This window comes from Athene cunicularia (assembly GCF_003259725.1).
Source record: "Athene cunicularia isolate RWA chromosome 27 unlocalized genomic scaffold, athCun1 chr27_part1, whole genome shotgun sequence".
Classification (NCBI taxonomy): Eukaryota; Metazoa; Chordata; class Aves; order Strigiformes; family Strigidae; genus Athene; species Athene cunicularia.
Window position 1 is genome coordinate 3,280,341 of NW_020799138.1, and position 19,973 is coordinate 3,300,313.

Here is a 19,973-nt window from a genome sequence, read left to right on the forward strand (position 1 = left end):
ATCCCACTAATCCAAATGAATTTATCTAGGCTTTGAGCAAGAGAACAAGGCGGCAGTAGACACCTCCTGCTACTATTTGGAGAACTGCTTGACTCTGCATGTGACTCCTCTACGGTATTGAGCAGTACGCTGGTAACATGATGTGTACATTCAAGTGATCAATTTTCATTATTTATTTTTTTTTTTACAAAAAAGCAGATTCAAATGATTGCTATATTAAGCCAAGTGTCATAGCCACAATGAGGGTAATTTTTTTCCTAAATGTTAATGAACAGAAAAATGTAACTATCACCTAGCAACATTTTTCCAAGACAGACAAAACAAGAAGAGGTACTTTCTTTGTGCTCAGTGATAGTAATATGTACAAATACGGAGAAGAAGTTTAACCAGCTATTGGAGTTAATAACAATTCACACTAACGTACACAGCCGTGTCTCAGCAATCAAGCTGAGGTACTTCTGGAAGTGTAGCTGCAACTGTGAAGCAGGGAGCAAAGGGGAGGGAGGCTGGCTGACTGACTGACAATTTTCCCCTGCCGCAGGCACATAACGCAGCCTGCACCGAGCTCCTGTACCCCAGCCTAACCAACCTGCCCTAAGTACCCCAGCACAGCGACTGCAGTGCCACAGGTCTGAGTAGTACCTTGGAAGCACTCCCGCAGAAGTCATACTCAGAGTGTGTAACTCCAGCGAATTAAGCAATGACATCACCTGCAACCTGCAGACTTAAGTTACAGGTTTGATTTTCTATTCATGCTAGAGCAAATGAGAATCACCTCCACTGCTGATGACAGAATAACATCAGATTTTGACTATCACCAGCCAAAAATAACATCCTATTTTTCATCTTTTACCCACAGCATTAAGTGTACGAGTTAGCCAATGCAGGTGGAAGGGCAAAAGGGGATTCTAAAGTGCTCACGTTGCTATTTCAGATTTAGGTAAAAAGAGGGTAAATAAATAACAATCTTACAGCATTATGTGACACTAGGGTAGAAGAGAAAGATCCTGATAAAATCTCACTACATGGAAGTGTAGGATTATTTTTTTTCTATTGTTTATTTGTTCATTTTAAAAAAGCAGCTCTCCAGGTATTCCTTCTGAGTCCCATCTAAGTCTGGAAGGACAATCTATCTGTAATGGCAGAATCAAACTCTCATGGTAGCAGTGGACAGCCCAAAACTTCAAAGTTCCTGTGAATCAAGAAGGAGGTTTGGGACTACCCCCACATCAGCTTGCACTGAGAAGAGAACTGAGTGGAGTTGTGCCATCAGTGCCGAGGTACAACCTCATTAAACCTCATTATGCTAATGAAGCCAAGTGGACTGAGCCTGAACAGTGCCAAAGGTGAGGATAACAGTTTGCTGATGATGTTTACCTCTAGTCTCCACATGGCAAACTGTGCCAGAAATTGCTGTGCTGCTACTGGCATTACATTAAGTCTCTGTGCAGAGCATACATAAGGCCTCCATGAATTTGCTCCGAAAAACCATGGAGTAGAGAAACAACTGATGTCTTGTATTAGGACCCTGAGTTACCAGCCATGGGATGACTCAAGGATTAATTCCATATTCTCAGAGCTCACCTAGAAGTCTCAGAGGACTGCTATATCTACAGTGACCTGCACAGGCAGGAGATGGAAAGAAAGGACTTTTAACAATAGACCTAGTTTAGCCTCAACTCATGACATGGTTTCATTGCATCTTACAGACAATGGTGTAGTACTCTTAAGTGTAAGTACTCACTGAATTTATATCCTGATTAGTTAAGGTTTTCACAATGTAGAGTAGCAGAATCAGCAGGTCACCAAAATCAACTGCTGTTTTTCTTTTGCATGCACAACTCCATTATTTTGTGGCTTTAAGCAAATGTGGTCACAGTTCTCCCTCTGTTTAGCTAATACTAAGCCAGAAATAATATTTAACAGTAAGCACTCTAAATTAAAAATTCTGTTGGTCATATTAGTTCATGGAATTAGAAGGATTAAGTAGCAAATGGTATTACAGTATTAGGAGGAGCTGGATCAGGCATTTTTTCATACCCTTAGTGAGGTCCTCAACACATCTTACAGTCCAGGTTAATTCTCCTCTCGTCTCACAAGCTGCTGTGTCAGCAGAAGCTAAAGACAGAGTATGCTGATGGGATCCTTCCCACTGCCACAGGATACTGCTGTCATCAAATCAGGCCACCAAGAGCCACTACACTTGTCATTCAGCTTGTCATTTGAATCTTTACCAAATCTAACAAAAAAAATTACACAAGCAAAAGTCCCCAAAGACTATCATCAGGTAAATAAAAAGGTACTGTCTCTAAGAACTCTGTTTTATAGCATCAATGGCACTTCACAAAAGTAGCCTTTTTTTTTAAAAACAGCTCAAGAATCTTCTGGTTTATGTATAGACAGACTCTGCCACATGTTGTTTTATCTTCAAACAAAGCTAGATTTCAATGAAATACACAAACAAAACCAGTTTCTGGAGCATGAGAAAGCAGTAGTACAAACACAATGAGAGAAAAAAAACAAAGGCAAGGGAGTAGAGACATGCTGCAAGCTGCAACTTTACACCAAATGCTAAGCTTGAACAAGTCCGTAATATCTCATGGAATCCTCCTGGATGACTAAGGCCTATTTCTTTGTTTTCTTAATTTTAAGACAGAGTTTGTAGACAGGCTGTGAAAACTACTTCACATTTTGGGTGACTATACGTTGTTAGAGCCCACAGGAGTCATTTTTGCTTCTTTTTAGAGATTTCCTAGGGAAAGATATTGACTGTCAGACACAGCATTTCAAAATCAAAGTGAATTATTTTGCCCCATATACCACCACTAAAAGAGCTAGATCCCAATATTTTCCTCTTCTATGATCACCTCACTAAAAATAAAACTAATTTTAAGCTGATTAATAAAGCTAAGTGCAAAGCTAAGTGCTTTTCCCAAACAGTATTAGATGTCCATTGAGACATACAAACATTGCTTGGCCACTGCTGTCAAGCTTTGTGCAAGTTAGGATTGGAAGTTATTAAATATATACTTTTCAGAGTAGAACTCTAATCTCTGTTTTTTCCAACAATGAAAACTTTCTAACTACAAAAGTATTAAAGGAATGCAATCTAAGTTATATGTGCAATGCCCATTTCTTAAGAATTTTATTTCCCCCTTAATTCCTTCCTTGCCTCCAGAATGAAAACATCTACATAAAAGGACAAGCATTTCAGAAGTTGTTTCTAGAAAGTAAAATAACCGTAAACATTTTGGTCTTTCAAACATTTTAGAAGAAATTGATTTCTTTATACATGTTCACAATTTTCCTCCTTGAAATCTCAGGAGAAAGCCCAATTAGGCTGCCTGTGCATTACAGTGATGTTCACAGATTCGAGTAGTTCAAAGCAGCAGACTGTACAGTCAATGTAGCCAGTACAGAGCTTTAACTGAATGTGTGAAAAGGACAACTTAAAAAAAATTGCCCATACTTCCGAATTGGAGGTAGTTCAACAATTCTGTCAGCTGCCTCTTCATATATTAATTTGTGGTTGAAAAGTGAGTGAAGTAAAAGCCTGTAAACAAGAACACCTCTGTGCCAGACCATGAGATCCCATTAGCTCTTTGTCCAGTTCAGGCAGCAGCTCATACTGTAGCGAATTAAGACAGAATTTATTCCCAGAACCTTCATAATACTCAGCAAAAGTTTATGAACATGATCTAGTCAAAAATTCTCAAAAATTTTGTCTATAGATAGAGGTAAGTAAAGTATTTGCAAACTTCTACCAAAACAGATTTTTCAGTGAGAAATGACTACTTCTATCAGTGACAAACCACTTCCAAAAATTCAGAAGAGCATAAAACATGTGAATCTTAGAGCATCCTACCTCCACACGATGCTTTGCCAAGCTGTAGAGGAGAGCATTACAATATAGCTTAGCAGTATAGTCCCACCCAAACGTGCACGTTGAGAGCTCCCTGTGACAAATCACCCTTGATCATTGGGTGCAGAAGGCAGACAGGCATTCACACTACATTTCTGTCAGTTTATCATTAAAGATGAAACAAAACTTTGTAAATTGGAATAGAGACTTGGCAGCACCAAGTCAATGCATTATACTCAGAAGATCATGCCAAATAAAGTTTTAAAAACATACTCATTAGATGACTAAATTCCTGTACTTTTACTGCTGACAAATACCATGACAGTATTCTGTATTGACAAGCAGGAAAATAGTTAGCCCATACCTCACTGCTTATGCCTTTATTCATCTGCTTCTGTCTATCTCAGAATATCCTGAGGCATCACATTCCTTTAGCACATCTTCCCTTAATTCCCAATAGGACTGATGGAAAGAAAATTTCTTAAAAAGCATAATTCCTTGTATGTTTTTTCTGAAAAACAAGGTCCTCTGACCTTATGCAAAAGAACAGAAAAGCTTGTTACTCATAAAATATTCTATTTTAAAAGTCCGTGGTAACACCAGATTATCTCTTTTGGTGAAGGAAACTGAACTCACTACATGAGAAATGAAGAAGTGGGCATAATAAGAAGCATATATTAAGATGCCAAAAAAGAGGTACCTTTCTAAATATTAGTTTTCAGGATTTAAAAACATGCAAAGACTAAATTAACATTTATGAACAAACAAAAAGAAAAATCTAACCTTTCACAAGTTAGCGAACTGTTTTGAAAGAGCATTCCAACTTCAGACAGAAATAGGTAACAAGGACTTTTTTAAAACAAGTGACAGATTTATAAAGCTAATTATCACAAGATGAAAGAAATTGAAAAGTGAAAGGAAGACACCCAACACAAACCCAGTTAGGCTGTCAAGCATTTACTCCATGTATAACATATATCGTACACAGAAATCTGTTCCACATTCGCTTGCAGCAGCTGCTAGACTGAAACTTCCCATGCTGCTCAACTAAATTATTCAAAGCTTAACCTATACTCTTATTTTAAATTGCCCTGAAATTCAAGAGGATGTTTTGAGAGACAACCTAATGACAAGGACTAGTAGCCCAGTAAAGCACATTTCTGCAGCGCTGCGACGTTCTCAGGACGACCAGCCTGCCACACGCTGTAACTGGTAATTGTCAGGGTATGTCAGAAGCTCCACAAACTTCATGAAGATCAAATGCATTAAACTCTCTGCCTCACTTAACAGCTCTGACTCACAACAGGAGTGTGAATAACCAATTACAACTCTAAGTCAAAGGAAACCTATATTTATAAGCTTGGCCCATGCACATTTAAAAACACAGGAGCAGCATTTAGAGAGTAAATATTACCAGGAACTTTAGGAATTAAATAAGCGTTGTTGTAATCTAGCAAAAATGCCAAGAACTTCTAGGATTATTTGGAAAAAGGAAAACAAAAAAGGAATTAAAAGGACTAAACCCTATCAATTACAGGTTTTTAAGCAATTAAGAGTTTATTAGACAAAGTTCTCTAATAAGCTTTAGAACAACTTAGTATGCATAAAATACAATCATTTTCTGTTCCCTAAAGAAAGCCTAAACACTAATCATTAGGATGGGGGGGTCTGATGTGAAGGCCTATCTGTCCATCCCCTCTGGCCCCTCCTCAAGGGATCTCTTGACTACCCCTCCTACAGATGCTGCCACTAACCCCTGTAACTCAAGAGCCCCTGCATTTGTTCTCTCTCCTTTCCTCCTCTGAGCAGCCACATATGCCCGTACTGGTTTTGCTTCTCCAACTATCCCTGATGGAGATACATAAAAATACATTAAAATAACTAACAGCATTCACACTGGACAAGCAGGCAGCAGGTCAACGTGACAGCGCTTCATAAGGAAGCAGGAAGTCAGCTTTAGCAAAATAAAGCAGCCTTTAATGATAGAGTTGAAAAGTAATTCTGAGAGCACAACACAGTAATATTCCCACGTACGTGGAGTTCCCAGCAACAGCCCCAAGGTGAACATGGTCAGACATATTTCCTGATGAGTCTGTGCTGTTTATGTTCAGAGGTAACTTACAGACAGTTAAAGCCCGAGAGGCATGAGACAAGTACTATGATGGAAACTCATACAACTTACTCTGAGGAACAGCTCATTTTGGTACTGTGCTTGGAAAAACAGCACTTCCAGAGAGCTAATTAGTTGGGCAACAGTGCCAGACTGCAGCAGCTATTTGCTTCTGGAGCTGTAAGGCAGCAGGAGGACACCACCAGAAAGGTGCAATTCCCCATCACCCAGCACTGATGTACTCTGTGTAGGCTCGAGTTCCCCCTCCTCCATTAACAGGAAACATTTGTTTTTCATTTTGCCTAAAACTTACATCCTAGTAAAAAGGATGAAGAATAAAAGCACGACTGCTGGAAGAGAGAGATGCCACTGATAGACAGCTTAGGATTCACGCTGAATCTAGATAACCTTACTGTTCTCAAACAACAATTCTGGTGAGATAAGCTTGCTGATCACAGAATACTAACTAATATACTTTGCAACTTTAACTTGTCGGTCAAAGTTTGAATTTATTCTTCTGGGAAAAAAAATTCTCCAACAAAACTCTTTTATTGAAGTGTTGGGATTTAACACCAGAAAAACTAACGAGATCAGAAACACTGCTGAAAGAATGCAATCACTCACTAGAAGAAAGTCAGAAGTCAGAACCAGTTCTCTCTTGAACATGAAAATGCAGTGACCTTGAAATTAAGGAAATTTAATTTGAACAGGATTTTATCATTTTGCATAACCTGGTTTCTAATTCTAGATTAATGATACAGACTGAATTCATAAGGGACACTTACATTCTCTGTATACAATGTCACTTACACTGCCTCTGAGAAAAATGACAACCCAAGAAAAGTTAAGAATATGATCACCTCACTTTCATCAACTCATCTTCAGTGCTTTTAGTGCCTTCTGTGTTGCCCATCACCGTTAAAATTACTGCTTTGGTTTTAAATACTATTATTAGTAGCTGCGACCATCAACAACCATTTGAACTAGGTATTTAAGCTTGAAACAAAACGTGGCACTGTTCTGTAGAAGTTGAGTCGAGATAAACTCTCTGCCTTGGAAGAAACTTTAAGGCACTTTCTACAGCTGGAATCAACAAGCCTTGTTCTGCCAGGACCAACAATACTGATTTTGCCCCAAACCACTAGAAGAAGATTGAAGCGCTGCGAGTTTCTCCATCAGGAGCGGCTTGCACTTCAACTTTTAGCTATGACACAAAGCAGCCAAAAACCTGTCACTCAAAAAAAACACCAGCTACACACTGCATGTTCTGTTTGAGGCTCCTATCAATCTTAAGTTAATACTGAAGATACAGTGGTATTAGAGAAAATGAAAACAAAAAACTAGGTAGTGAATATGAAGTGGCAGGAAATGTTACAGCACTTGACTACTTTGACAGATAAAAGAAAACATGAATTATTTTCTTAACTTTTAAATGATGAAAAATGCATATTAAAATACAGACCTAATCAAGGAGCTGCTGTAAGCCTGCTCTGCAAACCTGCTCAAGTCTCAAGAATATTCAATATGGAACTGAAGCTCAATCCATTAGCAAGTACTGTGTTCTGAGAAAATCTCCAGAAGATTTTGGATTTTACAAAAATCTTGAAAAATTAAAACAGCAAATTATTTTTATATAGAATGCTGTGCACTCATATACTTTGTGTACCAAAAGGTATATATACTTTAATTAGCAGTTAGAATTAACTCTAAATAATGTAGAACCCTACAGAAAGAAATATCTTTATTACATCAGTTTTCCTGCTGATCACCTCCAGCAGGAAAAGATAAGAGAATGATCAAACACTAATACGTGAAAGCTATTACACCTTTTCCTCTAAATACAGAAACAATCAGGTTAAAACTGGGAAAACCAATATAGGAAGACAGTGCTCATGCTCCATGTTCCAAATCTAGGGAATCACAGATTAACACAGAAACAACAGAGGTCAACTTCAATTCTATTTAAACAAATAACTACAGCAAAGAAAATGTGGGATCATGGAAAGCACAAATTTCTCCTACCTTGATATCTTTAAACACGTGAAACCTCTAGTAAAAAGTGTCGTCTTCCATTCACTGAAAATCCTGAAAGACATAAAAAAAAAATAGAATTTAGCAGCATCTTCTCAACACACTACAGTGTCCCATGCTGTCTAGCTGCATGAACAGAACTGTAATAATCTCATCGCGGGAATAAACTCAACTTTTTCCAGAGTATTACTGAATGAGTTATCAGACAGCCCCCACTCTATCATCACAATTAAGATGTTAATGTTCATGCTCTTAAGTCTCTGCTAATCAATACTAATTTCAGTCACTTAACTCTTCCCTCTCAGCACTTTTCAAATAGGAGAAAAGCAGATCACATTTTCCTTTGACACACATCATATAGTGCACTATTTAAAAGGCAGTATGTTACTTCCAAATATTTTCCTTCAGCCTAGCAAGCTTTCCTGCTAAAATCCTGCAACCTCCCTTTAGTGTTTTTTTAAACCCAATCCTTACATAAACACAACTCCCATGCAGGGATTCAACACTAAATCAAGAGTTCGGTACTTGGCCCTTTGCTCTGTCACCACATACTTAGAGCAAGTTCATCAACAAAGAGCCCTGAAAAACGTATCTTGCTATTTATTGAAAAAGACCAGAGCACCCCTTTTAGTACCAGCATGTGTGTTTATTTGTGCTGACAGTATGGGTTACAGGCTTTACCAATCTATTATTTTAGAAATCACATTTGAGAAACAGCAAGTAGAAGGAAACAGACACATCTCATCTGTCAAACATCTGTCAAAAAAAAAAAAAAAATCAAAGTAAATTGGGGCCACCTTAAATTTACAAGTTTGAAGCAAAGTAGAATAATCCTCAGCCACTTTACTCAGGTTTTTTTTCTTCTCCTGCAAGAGGATAACTGAAAAGGAATTGACAGCTTAACTTGTAATTCACACCGCCTTCCAGAACCTTAACAGAAACTTCTCAGATAGTCTTATATGAATAATTTTGTATATAAAACTGTAAGACATTCCATAAATTCATGAAGCGATCCTATCTTACTTCCCAGGGTTGCCAATTACCTCCCTGCTTTCAATTTTTCACTTCTGTAGAAAAATAACTAAAAAGCTAGTAACCACATATGATGCTCACCAGGATGGTGGCGGCTTCAATCAGTCAAGCAAGGAAAGCACACAAACGCAGCTCTAGCCCCACTGCACTAGGAGGGATTCTTGCCACAGCAGGGAGGAAGGCTCTGTTCTCTGCCTGGCCAGTTGCCTCTCTGGCTCCCTGGCCTCTGCCGAGCCACCACCAGCTCCTGCACAGCCCTGACCCGGGCTCTGCACCCCGGGCTGCCTCGTCCCTTCTTCAAACTGCCCTGCTGGGTTCTGCAAATTCCTGCTTGCAGTCTAAGTCATCCCACTGCCTCATCTTTCCAGTCAGTAGGAACTGCATTGTCAGAAAGACTCAGCTGAAAACTTCTGAACGAGTGTCCAACCACACAGAGCAGAAGACCACAGTTATGGAACTTATTTTCACTGACACGTTCACATCAAGGAAGATTTTCATTAGGCCTTACTTCACAAAAAAACCCTATACTCCTTAGATCCTAAAGAAACAGAAGGAGAAAGGATCTTAAAACATTTGTTTGGCATTCTTCACAATTCTTTTGTACTTGCAAACACCTCCAGTGAGTGAATGAAGAGAGGTGGTTTTTTTTCTTTCAAAAGCAATGTTACAATTTTTGGAAAACTGGAGACATGCATGCAGGTTTGGAATAACTAAAAATAACTCCTTATAAATGTTTCAGTTTGCTGCCATCTATCTTCTTAATAGACCTCTTTTAATATGATACCCTGTAAAACAAAGAGTAGAATATGGCTTACGCGGTGTAGGCTGTAGATGAGTGCTGACTACCCATTATTTGCTCAATAACTTTCCATCTGTATTCAGAGAGCATATTTGATGAATATGCTCTGCATTGAGCTTTTCAATAGCAGAGCTTTCATCTGCTCATATTATTACATTAGAAATCTTTATGTGAATGCAGCAGATATTAGTGGTTGTCAATAAAAACTGAATGTCATTAAAGTGCTTTTATTCTTTAAATGTCTTTAACCCTCTAATTATATTTGTAAATTCCGCTATTTAACTGTATGAAAGTTATAAATTCTGACATGTTGTATCATAACAAATATATTATATTTAGAGACTAAGATACAAACAGTTTGGGGGGGGAATCAATTTTAGATTATTCCCTCTTGATTAAACACATAAACCACAGCTATGGTGTGTTTTAATCAGAAGCAACGTCCATTCAGGATTTCTCCAGATATTTTAAGAGTTTAGGGTTTTAAAACCTGTCCTGCAGTATGGCTGAAAGTAATAATTTTTTCTTTTTTTTTAATTACTCCCTTTTTTTTTTTTTTTAACTATTATATCAGTATAGTTTTTCCAAGCCAGTTCTCTTGGACTTTGCAGAAAAGAGGGTAATAGTCCTACTTCTTTAACTCTTATTTATCTCCAAAACCGACACGTTTGCTCCCCACAAGCACAAGGTGGGGTACTGGTGGCACAACCAGTCACAAAGCAGCAGTCCAGCACTGTCCTACCACCTGCAAAAAGTGCTTCAGTCTTGATATTCATTCTGCCTTTGGCCATCAACAAAGAAGCCAATTACTGTCAACTGAGATTTTTGCCCATAAAAGCCAACTAGGAATAGCCAGCTAACGACTTCCAACTGCCATTAAGTAATTTCCAAAAGAAGAAAACAAAGAAATGATGTTAAAAGGTACAAGTTAGTAATAACGTCACAAAGCCAAGTAAACAAAAAGTTAAGAAATACAAGAATTAAGGTTTAACATGGTCAGTAGATGAGGTAAGTAATTCAGACACAAAGCAGTCAATCTGCAGCCTTGGAGTCCTACATAATTTCTTGGTTATACCTGTGTAGGTAATAACTGTACTGAATTCTTCTGCTGAAGAATGCGTTAAAAACCAACCAAAGTGTAAAACTGCAAAAATATGCATATTTCCCATACCTCTAACATCCTTCACATCTAGCTTCAAATGATTTCTTAAAAATAAATTTTCTTATCTTTTGTTAAACATGTAAGTATATGGTCACAAGTTAAGTTCAGTCTCCAAACATCTACATCCTAGTGCATGAATGCACCAAAAAAAGCACAAAACAAAAGCTGGCTAAACTGACTACCCTAAAGAAGGGCTCCTAGTTAAGGTAAGAATTACTGAAATAGGTAAGAACAGTTTATGAAATTAAAAAAAATCAAAAAATCACAATATTGTCAACACTTTTAGCTGACAGAATTAAGCACCCTCCCATTGTTCTAACCCAGAAGACAAGCATCTACAAAAGGAACAAACACTTTCGGGTACAGCAATACATGATCCAGCTGCAATGTTCTCCTGTCAAACTAAAACCCATGACAGAAAGATGACTCAAAGCTTTAAAGATTTAAGAAAAGAAAATCTGCTTTCCACAGAAACTTGACTACAGCTGTACAGAAGTGCAGTATGAAATGATACTAGGAGGTCTGAATTCACAGGAACAAGTTTGAGAAGTCTGTTGAGATAAATACCACCCGTTCTGTATAAAATATCCAACATCAGTACTGAGCAAACTTCCAATTAACAGGAGGAAATATAAGACTAGTTTTCTATTCATCCTAGAGCAAACAAAGCAATCTTTTTTCCCATAATCTAAGCAAGCAGACGCTGCATTTGAGCAGGTAAAAATTCACAGCAATTTTGCGAAGCTAATTGAATTTGAAGCCCCTAAACCAAATGTAGCATAGGTCACATGTACCCTGATCTCAACAGTTTAATTATATTTTCCCAGAGAAATTAACAACTTACTCATACTTTTATCAACAGAACATTAATACACAGACATTAAACACAATGACCATCTGTCTTTGAAAACCATACACTACATCAGCGATCAGAACATGCTGCTCAACCAGTCCTGCTGGAAAGAAAAATCTCTGAAATGGTCTCATGAATAGGGATTTCCATCTTTAAATGAGGTTATTTTTCTCGTTTTGGCTGTCAGTTGCACCAGCTGGTATTCATCTGATAAATTGAGTAAGCTTGGATGGTATTCTAAAAATCAAATAAAAATCACAGTTTCAATTCTTTGCACATACATACATGTTGGAAACAAAATACACTGACAAAAAAAAATAGTCTTGATTCTAGTTCTAACTCACATAAATTCACGTTTAAGCAAAATGTGTGTTTTAATGATGGCTAACATCTAACAAATCAAGGATCAGAAAAAATGGCAATATTCTCTAAATTACAGTAACGTAAATACGGCTGGCCTAACTTTATTAGGGACTAATCTGGAAAACAAGTCTCTTCTCAACTTCTTATTCTCTGATTAAAAGATTTGAATCACGTTACCATACATAATTACTGTACTTACAGAGATCGTTATATAGGAATGTATACCATTGAAGAATTCCACAAATAAAACCATACAACATAACACTTCAGTCCACAATTAGATATATCTTGTCGGATTTTCAACAGTATTAAGCAAGCATCCACTCTACCATATTCTAAGTTGGCAACAGTTTCTTCATGATCATCACTCTAAATAACTATGGGAAAGAATCCAGACATCAATGGAATTATGGAAAAGAAAAAAACAAAAAACAACAAACCAGAAAATTGTCCATGCTTTAAATTAAGATTCACCCCATGTGCCTTAAATTAAAAAAAAAAAAAACCAAAAAAAAACCACCACCACCACCCACAAAAAAACCCACTGCTCTGTGTGTACGGATGACATTTACATTCTATAACTCAGACTCCTGATTGTATATCAAAATTATGATGAGCTTCCATTTTATTTCCTGCTTAACAAATGGTTCCAAGCTATTAATGGAGTATCCCATTTTTCAGCATCTTAATAATGTTTATCAAAATTTACAATCTACTAGCAGACTGATTTGGGGGACAGGAGCTCATTGTTTCATTGTTACAGTGACCAGTGCTATAAAGCTCTCACCTTTCTAATGCCTTCAGATGCTAATTACCATAACGTGTTTAATAACATTAAACACAACCTGTTTGCTACTCTCCCTGCTCTATCTACAGATTGGTCATTATTTATTAACTAGTTGTTTTGGGTACTGCACTCATAATACACATGCCAACATGACCATAAAATGATGGGTTGTGTTAAGTATACACCAAGAAAAAGTATCTTCCTTCCAGAGTAATTCAAGGTTAGGAGACTTACTGTAATTATCTGACATTTTAACAGATGTCAGCAAATAACTAGAAGAGATTTAATGGCCCACAGATAGCAGGGCACTGAACAGACATCTAACACCAGTCACTCTCACCGTCCCAGTCCTATTCCAATCTTTCCAGTGCTGCTGAAAGCTTTGCCAGGGATTTCAGCAAGAGCCAAACAAAAAATTCTGACAACACTGCTCAAATGTATGCAATCTAACAAAATTAAGGATCAAATCACTGAAATGCCAAGAGTGTTATTTACAGCACAGCTTTATCCCAAGGACCATGTTTACATTCCTGTTCCATACACCACCATCACAGCTAATGCTGCTTCAGACACTGCTGTAAGAAAGCAGCCCGAGAAGCAGCAAGGGCCAGGCAGTGCCTTCTGGAGATGGCTGTCAGAACAGACTTCAAGAGATGCCCTCCTTCCCCTGTTCTCTTTTTCTTTAAACTCCTGGTAGAACTGTGCTCAGTTTTCACAAGTTTGCCTCACCTCACTTTTCTCTGGAGCGTGAAAAGGACCCTTGCACAGGACCTCCTCTAGCAGGACAACTTCTGTTGCTTCTAACTCAATGCAGCACCTAATAGCTGCTGCTGTGTTCCTTTATCTCAGAAGACTCCCAGATACTGAGGACACAAAATAACCACTTCAACTTTCACAACCAGCTCCTACAGAACAAACGAATTCCAAAGAAGGTAAGTGAAAACCTTTTTTCTGCTCCTTCAGAAGCACGCAACCAGAACTTAAGTACTCAGAAACACGACTATTCTTCCCAGCCTGTTTTCCCTTTTGTATACCCCTATACCCATGTGGAAATGGTGTAGAAAAATGTGAAGATGAAAACAATTACCAGGAGAAGCAAGCACAGATGGGAAAAGAAACTGGAAAAATGAAACAGAGAGGGGCAGAAAAAGAATGGAATGTCTCAAGGAGAGACAGGGTAGAAGTGTCTCAGAATATAAGAGGCTGGAAAAAAAAAAAAAAAACAAAACAGGTAAGTGGTAAACGTGAAAATGAAGGCTAGAAAGACAAGAAATACAATCAACGATGAACAAAAAAAGTTTCTGGAAGGAGAATCTAGGAAAAAAACCTGCAAGAAATAAAAGGGAAGTCCCTACACAAAGGTGCATTTGCACGTGTCAGTGACTGCGTGTGACACTAAGACCTTCCCCAGCATCCCACCACCAGCTGACCTCGTCAGAGCTCTGTAATTCAGTACCCAAAGCTACAGAGAGGAGCAGCACAATGATGCTCCTGCTGGAATGCACATCCACGATGGCACCACGACATGTCTATAACCTCATGTGCTGGAAGCAGGTGACATGAAATGTTGACAGTTAGGGAACACAGATAACTGCAGGCAGGGGGAGAATCACAGCAATGAAAACACTGAATGAGGCATTTTGGTGCTTGTTTTTTTAAAAGTATTACAAGTAGCTTGAATATTTTATTTGAATTAATTTGTTTTTATATTGCCAGAGGACAGAATTACCTACAGTCGAATGAAACAAAAGTAATATCCTACTGACAGATTTCTTAGTGAAAAGTATTTGTTCCTATAAAAAGTCAATTACTCAAACATATTACATAGTTAAGATTTCTTTTTCAAACATTTCTCGTACTTGGTATAATCAATAATAGTAAGATTTAACAGAAACAACTTGGGCTTTGGGTTAAAACAAAAGAAGAAAGATGGAAAGAAAGAACAAACATACCTTATAAATTACAAAGGATTTTTCATGTGTGAAACCATACTTACATTAAAAAGAAGAGCATTTTTTGTGTTATCTGCTAACACTACAGACCGTATCTTAGATTCTCAGTGAAATACAGCAATGAAAAGGGGATTAAGTGATAATTTGTTTGACTTGGTTTTCATTTTTTTCATAGCTGGCTAACTATATCCCATGCAGGAAAACCGTGACTTAGCAGAAGTAGATATTCCGCTTTTAAGTCACTTCTTCAAATCTTACAACAAGGGAACACATATATGAATAAGTACTTGAAGGAAAGGGCATATTTATACACCTTTTATCTTTTATGAAGCATAAAAGTGATATTTAAAATAGGCCTGACTACTTAAGACAATGTGTTTAAACTACAAGCAGTTATAAATGAAGCCATTGTATGAGGACACTTGAAATTACAGCACATCGCATGCTTCAAAAGCTTGCAGTGTTGTATACACGAGCTCTGTTTCATACTGTTCTTGTTAGCTAACAACTCCGAGGTTTCTGATTTCATCCTGCAATGGGCAGCGAAAATGTAGATATGAAGACTTACAGTTCTGGTATGAAGAACTGCAGATCCTTAGCTTTATGCAAGTGAGAGCTGAAAACCCAGTGGGATTTTTTTTTTTTTTTTTTTTTTTTTTTTTTTTTTTTTTTTACCTGGAGAAACCAGATAACTAAAGCATACTGTTGTGAGTCCATAAAGAACTCGAGCCACAAGGAATTGAACAGGAGCAGGCAGAAAATGGTCACAGTGAGAGTACCAAAGTGAGCTGGGTACTTCCCAAACCCCAGATTTAGTTACTTTCAATGTGACTCCTGAAATCTACTACATTACCATGGCTTAGAATTCCAGCTGAGAACACCGATTCTCCTAACTTCTCCCAACTGCAAAATAAAACATGTTCACGAACAGGAGCCATTGCCTTTGGCTCAGGTGTACTTAAGTCACTTCATGAGACTGGTACAGGAGTATTTGAAGAACCTGACCTGAAATCTGTTTTGCTCTGCTCAGTGTATGCTATGTCCCTTCTACCTGCTCTTCTGCTTGGTCCATTCAGTGTGTTTCAGAGAGCCAAGTAAAGATGAGTGGCAGTGACACTACGCTACGGGTGCTTTTCTGAGTCTCTAGCACTGGGATGCTTGGGGACACTGCTCTCTTTCATTTTGGGAAAGGAAATGCTCTATCCATGACTCATGGAGAGAGTCAAGACAGTATCAAAAGTATGTATCAAAGCTTAAAGATAATCCAACAGAACTGTATACACCAGTATTCGTTTGGTTTTATTTTTACAAGTTGTTTTTAGACAAGTTGTTCACTCCCTCATTTAGCTTTCTTTAGTAAAACTTCAGCACTGAAGGGTGAGATTTCTTCAAAGTTGCATAACTATAAAAACAATTTGATTTTTTAACTACTATCTATAGTCTGTCATATGGAGGAAATCTAAATGCCTTCTGGAGACATAGAGAGACAGGATGTATGTTTTTCCCTAAGTTAGGAATGTAAATGAATGCAATTGCCATGCATAATCTAGAACAATTTATGTCATCATTCATTGAGGCAAATCCCAAATCCCATCCATTTCTAAATGAAGACCCTTGTCATTAAAGAGAAGAGTGTGCACAACCAAGGAAAACAGGAAGAAACAACAAAAATAACTGGCTTGCTTTCCTTCTGAATCCTATCAGTATCTGAACACTTCTCAAAGAATGGAAAAGATCGGTCAAGAAATAACACGTATCTACTCAAACTTGTTTTTTTCTCTAAAGCCATGAGGTAGATTTGCTGGTGAGAGCAGGGAGACCTAAGCCTTACCCTTAGCTACACCTCCTTTCTGCTGTGGCACCATCACTACTCACAACACTACCCTGGCAGTAAATACCTGGAAGGAGGATCAGAACAGAAGCGTTATCAAGGCTCCAAAGCTTCTCTTTGCAGAGAAGTTTCTGTATGGGGATATATTCCACAGCAGCACTTGCATACTATATCCATGTATATATACACACACACCTCTCATACACACACTCCACTTCCACCCATACTCTTACTCCAGAGTTGGAAGAATTTAAGGCCTGAGGAATCCCTTCCTCCCTCTCGGGATACATCCCCACTTCTTTTGGTTCAGGCTTAAAAAGCAGCATATTCTCACCCTCACTGTAGTGCAACAAAGCCACAGTCTCTGATTCACCTTTATTACACTCTGGAACAATGTCTATTAAGAAAGAATGGTCTGAAATTTCCTCAGGCAAGTTCTGCAGGAAAACATTTCTGACATCAAGATGTGTTACAGAAAAGACAGTAATCTCTAGTGTTGTATTATCATCCGTATCAGGAAGCCTTTAACAAGAATGATCTGAAAAAGAAAAATAGTTTAACACTCACAGTGTTGTAGCTAGATTGGATTATCTTAAATCTAAATTGGGTATGAATATCGCATCTTCCAAAGTTTATTGCTTTTAAAGCAGAATAATGCTGCAGATACTGCAGAAACCACTTAAAATCCGTCTTACCACAAGTCCAAAAAGAGGCATATTGCCTCTTTCTACCACAGAAAGCTCTTTTATGTTGCATAAATACATACAAGGAAAGGGAAGGAGGAAGAACTCTGCTGTTGGCTTTTGGAAGCTTGCTATTAAAGCAATATTCATAATCCCGACTGCCCAGTTATGTGATATGTTCACTTAACACATTAGCCTTTAAAGATCACAAGACCCACGAACAAATCCCTGATTAACCCACAAGTGAAGCAACTCACTGGCTCAGTAACACCTCCCAGGAATGCAGCCATGTCAAGAAGATGGACACGTATACTGAACAACCCAAAAAAACTTCCAGGACTGTACTTTCAGCAGTGATTTACAAGGGCACATTGCAAATGAGGATTTAAGGGTGTATGCAGAAGTGTTCCAAGAGATGCACATGGTATTTGCTTGCATTTCACTGGAAATTTGTACTTAATTTACTCTTTTCCAAGTAGCTGTTCCTACAAGGCATCTCTATCCCCTACTAGATAGTTCCTGTCTACTCAAGCACTCCTCTTCTGCAGATGTCCTTCCATACCTTTGATCATCCTTGTTGCCCTGCTCCAAATCATCTTCAGCTCTACAGTATCTTCTAGAAAATGAGCAGACCAAACCTCACAGTCTTTAAGACACAGCCATTCCACAAATCTCTAAGATGGCTCTGTGATGCTTTGCTTTATTCACTATTCCTTTCCTATTAATCCCCAAGACTTCACATCAAGATTGTTTCTTTTTGTTTTGATTTTCAAGCTGCTGAGCACCGAGATGATGTTTTCACAGCTCTACTAGCCATTAGCCCAAGGTCTCTCTACTGAGCAGTAAGTCAGTGTACAACCATCATTTTCTATGATAACTTGGATTTATTTTTCCTGCACATGCGACACTTGCATTTATCTACCTTGTACTTCATTGACTGTTATTAAACTTAAGTATGTCCTTCAGCCAATCCTTGCTTTTATTGAACTGTCTGTATCACTGGTGACACGGATTATGTCCAGCCTCCTTTGTGTTTGAGTCCATTAATTAGCATGGATCCTCACTACAAGGTTCAGCGCAGAATTCTACAGGTGACATCCCTCTGCCGTGACAGCTGGTCATTTACTTCTACCCTCATTTTTAATCTTAACTCATAATTCTCCATGAAAAGACTCACTCATGCCACACCTGCTCAGTTTTCTAAAATGTCTTTAGTGAAAAACTTCGGACAAAACTCTTCTGAAAAGCCAAGTGGGTTATAACAACCGGATCCTCTCCCCCATGATTTGCTGGTCCCTTCAGCAGAACTTCAAGCAGTCCCTAAAGCAGGAACTGCTCCCACAAAAGCCATGGCAACTCTTCCTGTATTTATCCAGCTGTCATCTAAGTAGCATGCAGTGTGACTCCCTGTAGCACAAAGGAATACACAAACGTGAAGGCAGTTCAATGCAACCCCCATCTTTCTAAGCCAACAAGCCAGACGAACAGTTTGCATTTTCTAACTTCCGCTTTCCCCAGAAGAAACTGATAAAAACCAGAAGAATTTCTTTTAAGGCTTTTAACCTGACTAGGAAAAGCCAAAAAAACCTGTTATCCACCCAACGTCCTGTCCACAGCGATCGTGCTTGCAGAATTCAAAGCAAGCAATGAAAGCATTATGACTTCGCTGATTAAAACTGATATTTTGACCCCCTTAATATTACAATAATGTAGATCTTAATTTAAAATAAAAATCAGTTAAGAAGTTTAAAATCTTAACTCTATCAGGAGACATTCAGATACTCACATTGAGCTCCTTCACTTACTCTCATCAACACTATTTGACCCAGGTAAATGCACTACATTCTCTCCTTCAAACCTAAAACAATCAAGGTACTCCTTGCTTACACAGTGTGTAGCTTTGGTGGTGCCTGCCATGCCTGATACACTACCTGAGGTAGAAAAATCAAATAGCAAGCCTTGAGGGACAACATAATGCTCTTAGCACTGCCAGTGCTACATGGAAATCAAATCATAGAATGGTTTGGTTGGAAGGGACCTTAAATGCCCATCCAGTGCCACCCCCTGCCCCGGGCAGGGCCACCTTCCACCAGCCCAGGCTGCCCAAAGCCCCGTCCAACCTGGCCTTGAACCCTGCCAGGGAGGGGGCAGCCACAGCTTCTCTGGGCAGCCTGTGCCAGGGCCTCACCCCCCTCACAGGGGAGAATTTCTGCCTTAGATCTCATCCAAATTTCCCCTCTGTCAGTTTAAAACTGTTACATCTCATCCTATCCCCACACCCCTGATGACGAGTGCCTCCCCCAGTTCCCGCAGCCCCTTTCAGCCCTGGGGGCCACTCTAAGGTCTCCCCGGAGCCTTCTCTTCTCCAGCTGAAACCCCCAACTCTCTCAGCCTGTCCTCACAGGGGGTGCTCCAGCCCCCCGAGCATCCTCGTGGCCTCCTCTGGCCCCGCTGGAGCAGGTCCATGTCCTTCTGCTGTTGGTGCCCCCAGAGCTGGACCCAGCCCTG

General features: G+C 38.8%; 1 protein-coding gene across 1 annotated transcript in view; it reads right to left on the bottom strand.

The window, feature by feature from the left end:
* The window catches only part of TANC2 (tetratricopeptide repeat, ankyrin repeat and coiled-coil containing 2), a 272,868-nt gene that overhangs the window by 216,001 nt on the left and 36,894 nt on the right, over positions 1-19,973 (bottom strand). Inside the window, 1 exon segment of the mRNA XM_026864615.1 lies at positions 7,995-8,057. The gene's annotated coding sequence lies outside the window, so the exon portion shown is untranslated.